Raw genomic sequence first — 19,503 nt, 5'->3', positions numbered from 1 at the left:
AAGCTGTGCAGGAGCACACTGCAAGCAATGCTGAATACAGAGAGATGATGACAGAGAACTCTCACAGAACACTTGAAAGAAGGATTGAGTTCACAGTGAAAAGTAGAAATAAAAAGTCCAGAAAGTTTAAGGGCTTTCATCATGGAGAAATAACAAGATAATATGATGATATTCAAGTGGACATGTACTGACTAATACTAGACTGAATAGAGCAGAATTGACAGAAGCAGGGCAGATTTTGACAATCATCAGCTTTTGATAACTCAAGTAGGGAGATGATGATGTTACCAGAGGAAAGGCAGAATGGAAAAAAAATAGATCTCACAATTGGAAGCAGATAAATACTTATAGGAACACAGGGACATGAAGGAACCATTGAAGTAGATGTTGGAATAGATGAACTTGGAAGGAAACTTGAACAGATCATGATATGTCATGGTGACATCATGGTATGACATGATATGACATTATGATATGCCATGACTTGGCAAAAACCAAATGAGATTTAAAGGAGCAGGGTTATGTCCCAGTTCCAGAAACAACCCAACTGTGACAGTCTGCACAAAGCACCTTGTGAATTCACCCTAAAATCAAATGAAACAAAGCCGTATCTATGTTGATGCTGGTACCTAAGGTAAATTACTTGTTAATTTGAGGTTGTCTTATCTTAGATCACAGTGTGGTCACAGTTTGGAACTGAAAGCAAAAAGAACAAGCAGGGAGAACTTAAACAAACCCAACAACAAGAGCAAGATACAGAAAATCAGATGAAAGAGAAGATAGCAAAATTAGGTTTTATAAGTGGATTCCAACTCATCCAGAACTTTAAGGTAGATCTGACCAGATGTCCTGATGAGCTCTCTGGTCAAGACCAGCAGGCTTCAAAACTCAAAATAGAACAGTCTTTACTAGAATAAAAATAAGATTCTTTGATTTTTTTAAATAGAGAAAACTTCAAGTGTGTAAGTCAGGAAGCACAGAAATAAATACGTAGTTTATACACAACTCTCCCCCACCCACTGGTTGCAATTAACTTGGTGACCTTCTGAGCTGCTAAAATTTTGTTCTTACACTCCATTGCCTAGGAGATTGTTTCCGCACCTCCACAGCTTGGATGGCTCCTCCCCTACAGCTGCCCCTCTTCTTAAATTGCAACCCTCAATTCCCTTGGTGACTCTCTACCCTACAGCACCCTGTAGCCTCTATTAAATAATCTCTTCCTTGCGTATGCTCAACAGCTTTCCAAAGGAAGAGGTGTCTTACTGGTGGGGTAGAGATCTGTTTGCCTTGTCTTAGAATAAACTGAGAACAAATCAACTATGCACAGTGTGTATACAAGTATCAAAAAGTTAAAGCAAAAAAAAAAAAGATATTTAAAAAAGTTAGACTGCTCAGAGGCAGAAAACTTTTAATAACTGCATTATGCATCTAAAAGCAGCTAAAGTCAATAAGAACTAGCAAACACTCAATGAACTATTCGAAGTGGGTTCAGTGGATTTCTTATTTTCTAGAATAACATTGCATCACAAACATTCTCTGAAGTAATCAGCTTGAAGACATTTTTAGCAGAGGAGACTAAGGAACATCTAGGAAATACAGATTCATCCCTAGTGACCAAAACATATTAGGAATGCTTCTAAGCTTGTAAATTTGTTATTATTCCAGGACAGAGAATCTACAGACTCTCTGCGAAATTACTCTTTACCTGTGTATCTAGATGATGAGCTCTGATTCCAAATGGTGAATGTTCCCTAATAAGTCACCTGCACCATGACCTGTATTTTGTTGTCAGCTAAAATCATCCTTGAGAGATAGTAGGCAGTGCATGGTAGATAATTTGCACCTTTCTCCCCCTCCTCCCTGTAGATTGCTTGTTGCACAGGTAAAATTAATAATTGCACATTCAATCTGTCAGTGATGCAATTACACAGCAGCATGACTGACATCATAAGGGTGGAAATAAAATGCAGTGATGATCAGTGTAGAACTGGGCTGGCACAGGCTGTGCTAGGGCTCCTGGTTTTATATTGGACTTGACTAATTTCAAGAGAAGAATGCTGCCTCTTATGTAAGCCATGGCCAACTAGGAAAAACTGTGGTCACAGCTGAAAAGTTTAGGAGGAGGACTGGCTTATGAAGCAAAATTATTTGGACTGAGATGAAAAGGGAAGGTTTCAAGGACATGTTAGGGGTATAATTGAGCTGGGGTTGGGCAAGAAGAAGGGACCTTGTGTATGGACAGATCTCCAGGAGGCCATGGCTAGGATTAGAGGTATGCAAGGAAATAAATAATTTATTTCATTTTCCTGATACATGTTCAACTTTCAAATACTTGAAAAGTTACTTCTTTGAGGCCCTAGAATCTATTGATCTCTCTGAAGGGGAGATCACACTACTGGTTTAGGGGTCTTAAGGAGCAGACTGGTTGAAAAGCACAGTCCTAATCTGTTAAGTACTGGAACTAGTGATCAAGAAGCTTGATGCAACAAAAAATTAATTCTCAGCCAGCTCAGCTCTCCATTCCAGCTGATGCATGGCCACATGAATGTTAGAAAAGAAAGGGTCAGGAACACACCTAGAAATGAGGAAAGGGACTGTCTTTTCTGATTGCAGCAGAGACATAAGCAACCATAAACCTTTTTGCAGTAACACTTGGGTCTTGCTTACATTTCAGACTTTCACCATTATTAGAGCAAATGCTATAAATTACTTATATGAACTCCATAGTTGCCAAGTACTCATTGCTGACTGTACTAGTGTGTCCTGTCCTGTCTCAGCTGAGATAAATTATGTCAATATAAAAGTTGTAGCACAGACATGTTATCACTACCATTAAAGATTTTTAAATACCTTATTTACTATCAAAGTTATACTAGTAAATCTTGTACAGTTTTCACTAAGCTTCCTGTTTTCCTTCTCCTTCGCCCATCCAAATGCAGATACCCATACAAAAAAACCTAACCCTCCTGCACAGCAGGGGTCTTTCCTGTTTCCCATAAAACAATCCCTGTTAGTAATATGAGATAAAGATGAAGGTAAACAGAGGGAAGATAGTAGTTCTCTTGGCAGCCAGAATAGTCAATCCATCACAAACAAGGGCAAAGTAATTCCCCTGTGGCAATAACCTTTCCTGTTATCACTGGCTGCTGATATAGGGATGATAGTGAGAGTCAGCATGACATTCACTGGACTCCCTCCCTCCCTGATAAAAGTATCAGCCCCCTGCTTTGACATGTAGGAAAGTGTTGGGGGAAGGGAAGACCTGCATTGAGCAAGTGCATCCAGGTTGAAGTAGTGGGTCACGCTTTGGCATGAAGGCTGCAGAAAGACTTTTCTCTGTGGAACTCATTAAACTCAAGCTGCTGTATACTTACCAGCAACAGCCAATTTTGACTGTCACAAGGGGAAAAAGGTGCAAAAAGTACCCCAGGGCCATGAGGGAGCAACAACCTCCAGATGTCAAAGAGACAGGTAGCCTAGTATTTCAAGCCCAGGACAAGATAAGTCAGCAGAATAAAGTGCAGGAAGTGCCGCACAAATGGCATTGTGTCTCAGGGCTGACATTTAATGTCCATGCCATCTAAAAATGTTAAACCTGGAACAGGAATCCAGGGAGTGGCTGTAGATCGACATTAGAAGCTATTGACCAAAGTCAGGAGTGGTGGAGGGATAATGGGCCAATGAAAAAGAAGGCGTAGAGGCTAAATGATGGGAACTATTCTAACTTTCATTTCACTTGAGAACTGAAATAATTTCTAGAAGCTGCTACCTCAGATTGTTTATGAGAAATTACTGATTTTTGGATGCCATGTTTGTGTGTTTAATGACATTGTTCAGAGTCTTGCTCATGTGCATTATTTGGTGTTCAGAGTCAGCACTAATCACTGAGAGTAGTTGTGGTATCTTGTTCAGACACTGCTCTTGATCTGGGGCGTAACTCAATTTTTGCCTATCTGTGTCAGAGTCATATTCTATTCCACAAGTAGTATTATGTCTATAGCATATTTTGATAGGGATCAGTCAGAAAACAAAAAAATCCAGAGATAGTCCTTGTGAGATTCTTCAAATCCCATGCCCTCTGCTGCTTGTCCATGCGTCAGGGGGACAGTCATTGCTTTCTGCCAGGTGCACTGGCTGGGCTGGGCTGGGGACCTTTAGTTAGCAGGAGAGGGACAGAAATGTCCTAGGCTGTTGGGCACTACAAGGACCATGGGCTCACACAAGTCTGCAGGCTCCTCAGACTCATCATGCTGAGGGACAAGCTGTGCCACCTGCTGAAGACTCACTGCTCTGGGAAGAAGATGGAGCTGACCCTTGCCGTGGCAGATTACAACCTCATCTTCATCAGTGAGGGCCCTGTTCAAGGAGGGAAGGGGACCCAGGGGGCAGAGCGCTTCCCTGTACCACGGGGACCACAGTTCTGGCTATAGAACTCGCTGGTGTACAGCACTGTTGGTACCCCTGGCACCACCACTGCTGGCCAGCAGGATCCTCACCCCCCTTTCTCTCTCTCTCCAAGTGAAACAGCTCAAAATCCCATCATTAAACCCCATGGGATTAAGGGACGGTCTCTGTAGGGGCAGCATACTCTCCTTGCTTTGGGCAGGAGGGTTCTCCATTGTATGGGTTCTCCTCCTCTTCCTGCAGGAGACCTTCACCTTGACAATCTAACTGTACTTTGTGGCAAGACAGCTTGGACAGACATGTCTGTCTATACAATTTCATACTGAGTTTTGCCACACTGATCATTACAACCCTGTCCTCTCTTGACCTATCGTCTTGAATGCTGGGGAACATGATTATTGTACTAAATCAGCTGCTGCACATTCAGATCTTCTTGGAAGTTCATTAATGTCTTTAATATCTGTGTTGTGATACGAGGTCTGCAATTTCATTTTTATCAGGATGCCTTCCTCAGCAGTATCAGTCCACATGAGTGTCTGGTCCTGGCTGTGAATTTTGCTTCTGCCCTATTCACAGAGCTGCATTGGAAATAAGAGGCAGGTATCTTTGGGAAGGCAGGTCAGCACTCCCTAAAGGACACCTGGTACCACCTCCAACCAGATAATAGTACTTCTTTCACCTATATCCAAGTGAAAAGATCAGGCTGAGCCACTCCTGACTAGACAGAATCTGCATCTTGCACTGGAACATCTCACAAACAGCCTCTGACACTGAACTGTTGTCCCTCCCAGACCACCATCTACTCTCTGTGAGGGCTGCTATCACTTCTTGCTGGCCTACTGGCCATTTTAATATGGGCATTGCAGGAGCTGTGGAAAGACAGGGCCAAAGGCTTTGGGAAATGGTGTGCATCTGGCTATCTTGCCACAGCTACACAGAGATGGCTGCCAGCAGAAGGATGTGGCAACAGGGCAGCTGTAACAGGAGGTTTTGGAGCTGCATGGGTGTTTGTCTGTCTTGTGATCCATCTTTCTACAGTGAGTTTTAGGAGAAGTGGGATAAGCTGTAGGATTTGAAAGTTTCCTTGTCCTGGCGTGTTTTTTTCCTGGTCGTTCATGCACCTCCTTTGGGAGACAGATCATACCACACATTTCCTCTACACCGTGGAGAAAAAGAGGGTTCTAGGAAGCATATCACCTGCATCCTGGCAGAGGACAGCACTCCTTTTAAGGATCTGAGGCAGATGAAAGAAGGACTGAAGGCTTTCTATGTGGACCTGTTCTCTTTAGATACCACTATGGTGTCCTTCAGTAACCTCCCATGTGTCCTGGAAATGTTTCATTTTCTTTGGTCACATCTCTTGATTAAAAGGCTTCTTCATTTTTATGTGGTTTTCTGTTTGATCTGTTCTAGTGGATTTCTTACCCTTGTTGCTTCCACAGGGTTATTGACTCCATGCACTTTGTGGTCACTATGAAGTAGTTGTTTCAACTAAGAAGTTTAATTGTTTAGCACAGTATCTAGTCATAACCTTTTGTGGACCTCCTAGCTGACTATTCCACAATCACTGATTGCGTCTACTTCACATCCCAGTGTGACATCTGCCCAGCCTATATGGGGGTCATTGCAGTTTTTTGTTACTACTGTAGTTTCTGCCCTAGCTGGCTCTGTGATCTCAATTAGCAGATCACAGTGTTGCAATCTAGGTTCAGAAGGTGGTAATGCAGATCCAACACTATACACTTCCTGTTTAGGTCTGAGGTTTCAACCTATTCTGTTGCCAAGTTCATTAGGTTGATCCAGGTTCTCATCAGCATATAGTACTACTCTAGTATGGTTTACCTTATCTTCCTGCGTATTTTGTATTCTGGTATTACAATTTTCCACTGGTTGTCTGCCACAAAGTTTTTAATATGCCTAGTGTATCTCCTGTTAGGACAAGAGACTGGTCCTACATGTTATTTTTCACAATTCTAGCATTTGCATAGAAGTACCACTACTTTGGTTCTTGTTTTGGTACTCTGTTTAAATTGAATCATATTTGCTTTCTATGTCTAATTTGATTGTTCACAGACTCTAATCTGCCCTGCACTTGAGGATACAGAATTTTTGTAACTTTACTATCCTTCATAGAAATGACCTGAAGAAAATATGCTTTTGCACCTGTTATCTTCTCCTAAATCTTCAGTCTGAAAGTGTGCTGATAACTTTCTTAACGTTCAGCATCAGAAGCCTGATTCCAGCAGCTGGTCTGTCCCTCCTGTACAAGGTCACTCTTTACAACAGTCCGTAGCAAGAAGCTGTATTACCAAACAATTTTCTCTTCCTTTCATGGGGTTTGAGCAGTCATGTGACTGAGAGGTGACCAAGCTGGGTTGATGGAAAACTAATTGTTTTGATGGGTTAGATTTCTGTTCAATCAATGGTCTGAGCTAATTTAACATTGCAGTCATGGGCATTAGATCCATCATGACTGGGGCAGTAGGAAAGCATGTCCAAGAACAGAGGGAAGAAAATAAGTCTGTCCCTTTTCACAGCTACCTGCCATTAGATCATATTATACTATATTGTAAAACCCTGAAAAGCACAAACAGTCAGCTGATATACTGTTATGGAATCAGTTGTGTCAGTCCCACAGTCCTCCACATTCAGTAGCAAAATGTCATCAGCTGATGATTGCTCATTCTCTTTAGACAAGATCCATCTACTACAAACCCAAACACACTGATGTGGGAAAGTGGGGAGAAGGAGAGAGAAGCTTACACTTGTAAAAAGGGGTTGTGTTGGAAGTGGAAACAACTAGAGGTTCTGAAAGAGTAAAAAATCCTTGCAGAAGGATTTTGAAAGGGTATGCCAGAGTATCTTAGGGTGTTTTGTTAATACATTATACTAACATTATACCATGTACTTGCTATAAGGATATCAGGTTCTATAAGGCATCAGGAGTTAGATAGCTGAGTAGAATATAAAACAAACAAGACTGGAAGAAATGGCACATCGAGAAATAATAAGCAAGCTATACCCAGTGAATCTCTTGCTACCAACTGAGGATATATGAATTCCCTCCCTTTCTTTCCCAGGACTGGCACTTTTGAAGGAAAAGGTCAATTCAGTACTTGTCCAGCCCTTGGGGTTCTGTTCCCTAAGATGCTGCTGAGATGTAGGAGTGGGGCAGAACTCACAAGGGTTGACCCAGTAAGGCACTTCAGGCAGTCATTGGTACTGCCTCACAAGTTTAAACCATTGTGATTCATGCTTCAAGCATGGTGTTTCTTTAATATGGTTATGCCTATGGGTAACCTATGTAGCATTCGAGCAGTTTCCCACGGTGATGGAACGGTAAAAGTAAAGAATAAGGGTGCCATGGGGTAGCTCAAGGGTAGAACTTAATGGAAAGTGAAAGGTACTGTGGGGAAGGACTACTTCTTGCAGATATTCTGACTCTCTCTTTCTGTGGGCTTGTGGTGAAGGCTGGAATAGGCCAATGAATAGGCTACCCGAGCCCTACGCAGAACAGGCTGCCTGTCACACTGTGCACCTGCCTAATCAAAAGCCAGTAATGTGTCAGATCTTGAACTTCTTAGTCTCCCTTATTCCACTTTTCCAGACAAAGTCTCAAGTCTGGTCTTTTATCTTTTGGAATAAGGGCAGTTAAAAAAAAAAAAAGGAACTCTTTAGGGGTCATGGGGTAAGAGTAGCTCAGACTGCTTTTGAAACATAGAGAAGAGGCTGGGTTAAAGAAGAGAGAACACACAGTAATTTAAGATTTTTGAGTGTTGGCCTGAACCTTCACAGCTGCCTCAAAATTGTGAGCAGCATAAAGAAAGGACAGTCACATTCCCTTCCTTGCACCAGCTCTGATATATCTGCCTTTAGCATTGTGAAAGGTAAACTGATAGAAATACATTCATGTCTTTATGTGGTTAACTGCTCAGTGTCATGCTCTGAATGAGTTCACCATAGGTCAGGGAAGCAGCATTTAAGTAAAAAGATGTTACCTGCGACGGTCAATAGATCATCTCAGCTACAAGTACACCCTCACATGAAGCATTAAAACAGATGTTTAGGCAAGAGGAGAACTTTACTTACCCTTGCTTAATCTTCCCAACAGAAAGATTTTCATGTACCTCTGGAACAGAGTTCCTACACCACACTGGCTGTTTCTATGTTGCACAGCTGCAGAGTGTTTAATCTTGCATTTGCCTTTACCATTCCTGGAAAGCCTAGGTGAACCTGCAGTTCTTTTACCCAATGGGCCTGGAGCATTATTGACTTCCAAGCAATGAAAATGAGATTTCCAACATGCCCTACTTCTATATGGAATTGGAACTAAAAGCAGCGTACACTCAGTACATTGTCTTCTACTGCTGATAATAAACTTGATGCCAAGCAGTGTAATATCAAATACCTCTCTGGTCTGGAAAAGGGCTCACAGTTTGTTGGTAAGTTATTCAGAGGAGTAAAAACAAAGGCTGACTGAAGAAGAATTGTATAAGGACCTTAACAGGATGACTGAGCAATAAAATGACAGATGAAACAGTCACAATAAATGTAAAGTGATGACTAGGAGGAGGAACAGGTGTTCTAGCTTTGCATACACAAGAATCATCCAACTGTTACTATTTAAGCTGACTTTTATTTAAGAATAAGGTCTTGGGGTTAAACAGAATGGTCATAATAATGACTCCCTCAGTATTTTTTTTAGAACCATGAGTCAAGAAGTAGGAAAATAAGACTAGATAAAATGCAATGTGCAACTACATCTTGAGTAATATTTGCATTTCTGTTTCCCCAATCTCAAAAAGAGTATAGTAGAACTGGAAGAGTTTCAGAGGATGGTCAAAATTATGGAACAGCTTCTGTATGAGGAACAGCTAAGCAGACTCAAACCTCCCAGGCTGGAATGGGCAACGAGGGCTGGACATGAATAAAAACATGAGTGATATCGGGAAAGTGAATTGAGGAGGTTTGTTTTGCTGTATCTCGGGAGGCATGCAGTGGGTTCAGAACAAAAAAAAAAATTGTTGGTCAGACAACATGCATCTTCCTCTATTAAAGTCACAACTTTTTGGAATTTAGATGCAGGAAACAGTTTTAATTTGCTTTTCTGTAATAGAAGTAAATGTCAGGTTTTTGTGAGTCCTTTAAAAGTAAGGGTAGATAAGAGAGTTCATTACAGATGAGGAATTAAAAATACGTTATGTGTCATATTTAGAAAACAATAATCTTGTTGACCAGTAGGTAAAACTTGCACTGCTGTTCCTCTGAGCACTTTAGTTAATTACAGAATCACAAAATATTTGAGCTTTGGATGGGACACCTGCTGTATCATCCAATACCGTTCTCAAGCAGTGGCAACTGGAGCAGGTTGCCCTGGACTATGTCCAGACAGTTTTTGATTACCTCCAAGGATGCAAATTCTATAACCTCTCCAGGCAACCTGTGCCAGTGCTCAATCACAGCAAAAAAACCTCTTTCCTTATGTTCAGACAGAATTTCCTGTGTTTCAATTTGTGCTCATTCCATCCTGTCCTGTCACTGGGCACCACTGGGAAGAGCCTGGCTTCATTATCTTCAGTCTTCCATCAGATGACAAGATCCCCCCTGAGCCTTCTCCAGGCTAAACAGTCCCACCTCTCTCAGCCTTTCCTCATATGAGAGATACTCCAGTCCCTTCATCATCTTTGTGGCCCTTCGCAGAGCTCTCTCCAGTAGCTCTGTATGTCTTTTGAACTGGGGAGCTCAGAACTGGACACAGGACTCCAGATGTGGCCTCGCCGCAGCTAAGTGGAGGGGAAGGATCACTTCCCACAGCCCACTGGCAACACTCCTCCTAATGCAGCCCAGGATACCATTAGCCTTTTTTGCAGCAAGGGCACACTGCTGAATCATGTTCAACTTCGTGTCCACCAGGACCCGCAGGCCCTTTTCTGCCAAGATGCTTTCCAGCCAGTCAGTCCCCAGCATGTACTGGTGCACTGGATTATTCCTCCCCAGGTGCAGGACTCTACATTTCTCTTTGTTGAACTTCATGAGGTTCTTCTCTGCCCATTCCTCCAGCCTGTCAAGATCCCTCTGAACGGCAGTGCAACCCTCTGGTGTATCAACTACTCATCCCAGTTTTGTATTATCTGCAAATTTGCTGAAAGTTTACTCAGTTCCATCATCTGGATAATTAATGAAGAGGTTAAACAGTATTGGATCCAGTATCGACCCTTGGGGTACACTGCTAATGACTGGCCTCCAGCTGGCCTTTGTGCTACTGATCACAACCTTTTGAGCCCTACAGTTCAGCTAGTTTTCAATCCACTTCGAGGTCCACTTGTCTGGCCTGTACTTAATCAGCTTGCTATGAGGATGTTGTGGGAGACAGTGTCAAAAGCCTTGCTAAAGTAAAGAGAAACAAAATCCACTGCTCTCCCTTCATCCACCAAGCTGTCATCTAATTGCAGAAGGCTATCAGGTTGGTTAAGCATGACTTTTCCCTTCATAAATCCATGCTGCCTACTCCCAATCACCTTCCTGTCCTTCATGTGTCTAGAAATGGTTCCAAAGATGAGTTGCTCCATCACCTTTCTGGGGATTGAGGTGAGGCAGACTAGCCTGTAGTTTGCTGGACTTCTTGGCCTTTTTGAAGATAGGAGTGACATTTGTTTTCTTGCAGTCCTCAGTAACCACTCCCGATCCCCATGACCTTAGAAAGATAATTGAGAGTGGCCTTGCAATGAAATTGACCAACTCCCTCAGCACTTGTGTGTGCATCCCATCAGGTTCCATGGACTTCTGTATGTCCATTTTGTTTAAATGTTCCTTGACTTCATCCTCTTTCAATGAGGGTCCGTGCTCTTTGTCACCTGGTCCCCTGCCCCTTTAGCAGAGGCCCCATATTTTCCATCACCTTCATTTTGTTGCTGATATACCTTTAGAAACCATTCTTGTTGCCCTTCATGCCCCTTACCAGATTAAACTCCAGATGAGCTTTGGCTTTCCTAACCTCATCCTTGCATACTTGGCTGGTGTTTCTTTATTCCTCCTGGGTCACATGACTCTGTTTACACCTTTTTATGTCTGAGTTTAGTCAGGAGCTCCTTGTTCATTCATAGAGGCCTCCTGCTAGCTTTGCTTGATTTTCTGCTCATCAGGATGGATCGTTCCTGAGCTTGGAGGAGATTATTCCTGTACATCAACCAGCTCTCTTGGACCCTTCTTCTCTTCACGGCCATATTCCATGGGATTCTTCCAAGCAGATCCCTGAAGAGCCAAAGACTGCTCTCCTGAATTCAAGGACTGTGATCTTGTTTTTAGCCCTTCTCCCTCCTCAGATCCTGAGGCTGTCCCAAACCTTCACACCCCAAACCAGTCCTTCTTTGTTTGTATCAGATCCAGCAGAGCACCTGCCCTTGCTGTCTCCTTGATTATCTGTGTTAAGAACTTGTTGTCAATGTACTCCAGAGACTTCTTGGATTGCTTGTGCCCTGCTGTGTTGTTGCTCCAGCACATTGCTTCCAGGGACTGTGAACATGAGGCTCTTTCAGTTGCCTGAAGAAAGCCTCACCTAATACTTAAGTCTCTTTGCAGGACTGTGGTCTGTACCTAGGCTGACTACATACTCAAAAATGGATAGTTATTTTTCTGTAGCTGTTAAAACAGTAATTTCTTTTTAACAGTGAAATATTTTGTCAGCTTCTGCGAGTGATCTTCAGGCAAATTCTGTTCTCTTCAGTGTCCCAGTAGAGCTTTGGGTAGCTCCAAGTCTCAGGTTATAGACATCCATAGTCACTATAATAATTTACACAGGATCAAAGAATGTGTATGCTAGACTATGCACAGTTAAGACTAATTGGCATAACTTCCATGTGAAACAAACTTGAGGGACCACAAGGTAATGTACTTAAACACTGTGTTTCCTCACATCATCAAATCAGAAAAGAACATACTGTGTGTAATTTGTCAGAGTTTTTAGAGCTGCAGGTAATGGCTTTCTTTGAAAAGGTGTAGGTGCCACTCACACTTGCATTAGCACTGTGCAATAAATACAGTGAAGCTGCTTTGTGTTCTTATGTACTTTTAGAATCTACTCTCAATGCCAATAGCTGATAGGCAAACATTCCTGATCCATGACCTTTCATAAATATTTTGTGAAAATGGATGACCATCAATCCCAGCAGTCACTTGGTTCCTTTAAGGACACAAAAGAATCAATTACTTCACCAGGAGGCAGGAATTTGTTGTAGAGATATATGGCTCAGTTTTAACAATGTGAGCAAATCCTTTAACCCCGCCTATATCCTTAGCAATGCCCAAAGATTGAAGTGTCTGTTGCAGTAACAACTTGTGGAGGATCTCTTTGCTACTCCCATGTTCAGTGTGGAGACTTGTACCATTATCAAATACAAAAGCATAGAATGCCTTCATGCTTCATGCAGATAACCAGCAATGAAATCCAGTTCCTCAAGTAGTTCTAAGTCACTTAATAGTAAATGAAAACACTTTAAATAAGCAGGTTCTGATAAGATAGTCTCCAACATTAATAGCCTATGTCTGTCCTCCCTCTGTGTTAACAAGATGAGTTAACAGTGTTATCATTGTATCATGCAGGTATGTGGAAGCTGTTCTATCAATACTAACACCAGCAACTTCAGCAGCAGCTTCCTGCTACTTCACTAAAGCAAACATTGACAAAATAACTAATTTTAATGTAGCGTTCACCGCCAGCTTCTCTCTGGTATGCCCAGGTTCTTTGCTGTGATTTTTGTGGAGATTCACAACAGTAGCTGAGTTTACGTTGAGGATTTGTATTTCCTGTATGTTTCTGTACTGATGCATTAGTTCTCATGTGCTTGTCCTGGTTTTGGCTGGGGTAGAGTTAATTTCCTTCCTAGTAGCTGGTATAGTGCTGTGTTTTGGATTTAGTGTGAGAATAATGTTGATAACACACTGATGTTTTAGTTGTTGCTAAGTAGTGCTTACACTAAGTCAAGGACTTTTCAGCTTCCCATGCTCTACCAACTGAGAAGGCTGGAGATACACAAGAAGCTGGGAGGGGGCACAGCCAGGACAGCTGACTCAAACGGGCCAAAGGGATATTCCATGCCATATGACGTCATGCTCAGTATATAAACTTGGGGAAAACTGGCCGCGGGGGGCCACTGCTCGGGGACAGGCTGGGCATCAGTCTGTTGGTGGTGAGCAGTTGTTTTTTTCATTTGCACCACTTGTCTTTCTTGGGTTTTATTTCTCTCTCTCTTTGTTATCTTCCTTTTCATTACAATATTATTATTGTTATTATATTTTATTTCAATGATTAAACTGTTCTTATCTCAACCCATAAGTGTTCTCACTTTTACTCTTCCGATTCTCTCCCCCATCCCACTGCGGGGGGAGTGAGTGAGCGGCTGCGTGGTGCTTAGTTGCCGGCTGGGGCCAAACCACGGCAGTACTGTACTTTGTATGCCACCTGCTGTACAGCTTGGGCAGTAACCTCTGTGTTCCAGTTGCCTCTCTACTACCGTTGTTGGCAATTTTGCTAGCAACAGGTCTAACTTTTTGAAATACGAGGAATGCTAGTACATGGTCTTTCCATCCCCAACTCCCCAAACTTGCCTGAAATAATTTCATCTGCTACACTGCTAAATTAGCATGCAAGTATCAGCTGTCAAAACAATGATGTACTTTCTTTGTCCACATAAAAAAGCTTACAGCATGCAGCTACCTTGTTAGGTTTCAAACAAATGTGGGATGCCCCCTTATGCCATTTACACACAAGCAGGTTATTTTACTTTTTACAGCACAAGATCAATGGCAAGGGTTAGATTGATCAGCATGCTGCCAGCCCATGGCATTTATTTGCCTGAACAGGAGGTCTGTACAACTTGTGGAAAAGCTTACATTTTATAGCATTAAAAGTAAGGGACATGTAGCTGGGCAATCTTACTGAAGTATCAAGACATTCTTATTGGTACTGTGCTATAGTTGCGACAGCTTTCTCAGGAATAGACAACTGCAGTGCTGAGATACAACACTGCGGCTAGTCAGCTAGCTCCTGGTGTGCGAGATCTCCACTTTGTACCTGGACACCTCAGATTGTTTGGAAATAATGTATTAAAACATACAATTCCGGACACCTTCATGACAGAACCCAGTACCTGAATGATGCTGGAAATGGGTGAAAAAAATGTTTTTCTGCAAGTAGCAGAAAAAGCTCCTTGCAGCACCCTGCTAGGACTGTGCTATCTCGGGTAAGGTGCCTACAGGCAACCTGCACCTGTGAGGGTGCAACTGCTCCAGCGGTTCAGTACAAAGACAACATGGGCAACAGCCAGGCAAGGTAGTGCCAAGTGGGAGGCAAAGTCTTTAGTGCCATTTCTGCTGCATGTGTTGCTGTTAAATCAAACTTTCTCCATGGGAAAAGCATTTAGGTCAGTAATAAACAGCACTGGTACACAGCTGTGGGTGTCACCTCAGGAAGTCTTGCCTGGGTTGTTGACTGGAGAGGCTGGAGGAGGTGGATTTACTCACCCTGGAGAAGAGGAGGCTGAGGGGGATCTATCTCCTGTCTGCCACTACCTAGAGGGAGGGTATAGACAAGATGGAGCCAGACTCTTCTCAAAGAAAGAGGCACAGGGAAAGGGCAAGAGGCAACAGCCATGACTTGCAATATGGGAAAGTCATGACTGAACAGGGGCTTGGACTGGATACTACCAGAGGTCCCTTTCCATCTAAATCTTTCTGTGACTCTCTTTTTTTTGCTTTGATAGAGACAAAAAAAAAAATACTGGCAGACAAACTTAGTTTATTAATAGAACTATGAAGACCAGGTCTGCTAGCAATACAAACTGGAAATGAGAGAATTTCTTCAAGAAACTGCTAGGTCTCACAGTGGAGCTTATGGCCTCAGCAAAATATATGAAAATTTCCTATCCCCATGTTTTAAAGAGGTAGGGCAGCTCTGAACATCTCTCCCACGCAGTGATGGACGGAGCATTACTTTCTTGTTTGGGGAAGAGGTTCTTACATAAATTATTTGCAAACAGAGTGCATAGGACAGCTATGAACTCATGATTTGTCTCTAGAGCCTGGCACCCTGGAGAAGTAAATCTATACTCAAACTACCCTTTAACCTGCTCCTGATCAACAAATGCCATGTGTATTCCACCTTACTAAAATCTTAAAAATAAAATCCATGTTACTTTAAGAAAAAGCTAGTTGTTAGTAGGCCTGTTCTCATTTTTCTTTTCCTCAGCCTTCCTCCTGGCATGCCAGGTGGCACTGGAAACATGCTGTTACTCACTGGGATTCTGAAACTGGCCCGTCCCTCAGCTAGGAAAGGTCCAGGCACAATCCCACAGCACAAAAGCAGGAGGTCTGTTTGCCCAGGGACTGGCTGATGGTTACAGAAGAGGAGCACTACTATGCGTACATTGCAGGGGAATGCCTTTCAACTCCCCATGCATTTGTACCATGCAGCCAGGACAAGACCCTATCACTGATTTCTGCAGTGAATTTCTGACAAGGCAAGGCATTAGTTCTGTGATCTCACTAATGTGAAGTGTGGAGAGAAATGAATGCAGATCTTCAAATATGCCTATAGAACTGAGTCAGTAGATGCCAAAGCAAGGGGAAGTAGACAGCAAGGTGGATATGGTGGATAAGTGAATAGGAAGCCTTTAGCTTCAGTAGATACTAAATTCCAGTCTGACTTACAGGAAGATGGGCAATGGACCTCTTCTTTTCACCTCTATTAGTTTCAGCAGAGGCCGGCCTGTGAGCCAACGAATACTGCCAGTATACAAGAGGTGACTCTCTCTCCCCAAAGAGTGCATATGACAAGCTAAAAATTGATCCCTAATAGCAGCAGGTGATGCTCCTAAATGTCTGCATTTCTAATCAGACAGCAAGAAACTGAAGAATCCCTTTCTTTCTTTTCTGTTGTCATTGTCAGCAGCCTACGTCTTGCCCTGTAGAGCTTGGCCCTGTATTCATCTGCATGTTTTATCCAGCTTTGGAATTAGCAATAGAAATCTGCACAAGTGATCTTTCTCATGACCTCATTTCTCCAGGTCTCTTCTGCCTTCTAACATTACTTTCTGTATGTTTGACAACATCTTCAAAAAGAAAAAGAGGAGAGGGGGGCTGTGGAGAATCCCCCCACTGCCTTGGGACAGCACTGGGAAAGGGTCACATGGGATATTTTTAGAACAGAATCCAATGGCAGTGATGTGAGGAAGGCACAGAGAAAAACACAGCTGTGAAACCTAACACTTGGCTTCATATACACTGAGAACAGGAACAGCAGAGAAACAAACTGAGGAGACACAGCAGAAGACAAGAGTGGAAAAAAGGTATGTGAGGATAACAAGAGAATGGTAAAAGAGTAAGTGACAAAGAGGCAATGAACACCTGGGAAAGAAATGGCTAAAAGAGAATATGGGAGAGAAATGGCAAAAGACTGATCCAGGAGGAGAAAAATTTAATAAAGTTGCCGTGTTATATAAATAAGCAGAGATACTTTAATCACAGAAGGGATGGAAGGACAAGAAATGGCCAGTTGACTCACCAGCACTCTTTATGTAGATGATTTGTGACCTTGAAGGCTGACCAGCAACCATGCAGTCTACCATCTCTCCTCATCCCAAGGTATAAGGGCTTCATAAGTGACTTAAGTTTTGGATTGTGACACTGCAATAGATTTTCTAAATCAGAGGAAAATAGCAGTCATTCCTACAGTCTTTGAAGCCAGGTGATGACCTACCGTCTCTCTTTTACTACAGACCAGCATGTCCAGAGAGCAGTGACTGCTTTGTGTATGAAAACTGATGTGTGTAGCATTAGTTTCGAAGCACTCTCTGCTACTGTTCACCCACTAAACAAGAAAGAACTAATATGACTGACTACATGGAGTGGATAGCGGTAATGATGATACTTGATAGGAGTACGCTTGTAAAGATAGCATTTTAAGGCATAACTTGCTAAGACACTCAAGTCCCAAAAGTGTCTGGGATCCACTTGAGGCACCTACATCCAGAATTACAGTCCCTTGCTCACTTGCTACCTAATGCTTATAACTGTTCTTCATTTTTCATGTTTTGAGAAATAATTAATCCTTCATCAAGGTTAGTGATTCAGCATCTGCTTAGCACTGATGCCTGGATTAGATCCAGCAACTAGCTGCCCTCAGTAACTAGTTGCTACTCTGCCTATGATCCCTAAGGACTCAAGTATATGGTCATTCTCAAAGAATTCCTAAATTTATAGCCACCTCCTTAATGAAATAGGTTGTAGCATAATTGTCTCCTTGCCATAAAGCTTATCTGGGATGTGAGTGACTTGAATTCAGTTAAAGAACTAAGTGTTTGGGTTTGTCCATGCAGACACTTGAGGGATCAAACAGCTACCATTTATTACACAATACTGTCCTGTCCAGAACCCAACTCTTGTTCTCCCTCCACCAACCTTACATGTTTGCATACTGTGCAAACAGGCCACTGCAATCCCATGATGTCATATGTTAGGCCCAGTCTCAATGCCCTAGTGTTGGTGCTACTCGATCCTGACACTGAGGATGCTACTTTCTTGTATTGGACTACAGAAAGCCAGGATGACAGAGATGAAATATTTCATAATCCAGCCTTTCCACTGTAATGATTGGCTCCTTCAGCAATGTTAATACTTGACAAATGAGAAATAGCATTCTTAGTAAAACACTGTTGAGCTGAGGGCACGTGCTTGTGATGTGCCTATATGGAGCACTAAGAAATTTACATTAATTATATAAGTCTCAATTTGAAATCAAGCTTTCAGTCATAAAGGGCTATACGGTCACACTAAAGATCATACAACTCTTCATTCACCTGTAAGGCACTACGTCATACACAACAGCAGGGCTTAGCAGCAGAAAATGTTGGACTGAAAGCTACTCTCCTGGTCTTCATCTCAGCTTTCTGTTCCCAAAGGGAACCATACATTCCCCTTAGTAAACCAGGTGTTATAGCTTCTGTAAAGAGTCTCTCCATCTTTCTTTACAGTAGCTCAAAGAAGGTGAGGTTTCATGTTTTCCTCAGCCCCAACACAGTCTTATTTGTCTCCAAACACTGCTACCAAAACTTTGCATGCTCAGGTACAAACAGGCCACCATTCATTTTTAGAGGCTGGGATTCCATTCATGCTGTTCCTTAGGCAACCTGGAGTGTATGATGCCAATTCTCACTTCAGTTACCAAAGGAAGTGGCTTTTTTAGTACAAACTGCTACCTCAGCTTGTACAGAGAAGTGTGAGGACTCATGAGATGCAACAAATCTTAGTTCTCCTAGTTGGTAGTAATCTCTTAAAGTACTTAAAGCAGAAAGTGGAGCAACAGCCTGCATCCAAATACATAGAAAACAAAGCAGTGCAAGACCCCACTGGGATGTGCCCAAAAGATGCCATAGAGAAACATGCTTTGTGCTCTCACAGCATCTGTTAACACCTAGCATGGCAGAATCCTAACCACATCTTCTGGGAGCTGTAGCAAAGGGCAGAGAAAGGTTTCAGTGCCTTATGTGTGGTTGTCTGGAAAAGGGAAACCCATTCACAACCAGGAGTGGCATTTCTATACAGCTGTGCAGACTAGGTGTCCCTACAGACTCAGCCCTGAGTCTCTCCAGCATTTTTTTCTTTGTCTGGTGAATTCAGTGATGTAAATTTTTCACCCATGGGGATAAGGAATTATTCCCATTTTCATACTGAGAAAAGAAGAATATGGTCTCATTCTCTCTTGGAGGAAGACACTACTGGGGCATGTGCTCAGGCAGAACTCTCACAGATTCTTCCTAATACAAACAGGGAAGGATATTTGTAGGCAGAGAAGGTGTTTAGCCCCTTAAGCAGAGAAGGGAACAGCTATCATGTAGGAAACATTCTGTCCTGCAGGTATTGTACTCACCAGAGTTTGTTGGTATCGGAACGTTTTTGTTGGAGAGCCATCCCCAGTCATATCCCCAGAGACAACGTCCTGTGGAGTAGGGGTTGTTCAGGGCAATGTCTTCCCGTCTGCTCTCCACAGCAAAATCATGGAGTGAAACAGACGCAAGGCTTCAGCTAAAATCCCACAAAGCACCCTGA

Source organism: Ciconia boyciana, chromosome 1 (assembly GCF_034638445.1).
Source record: "Ciconia boyciana chromosome 1, ASM3463844v1, whole genome shotgun sequence".
NCBI classification, from domain to species: Eukaryota; Metazoa; Chordata; class Aves; order Ciconiiformes; family Ciconiidae; genus Ciconia; species Ciconia boyciana.
Note: the sequence above shows the minus strand (reverse complement) of the source record.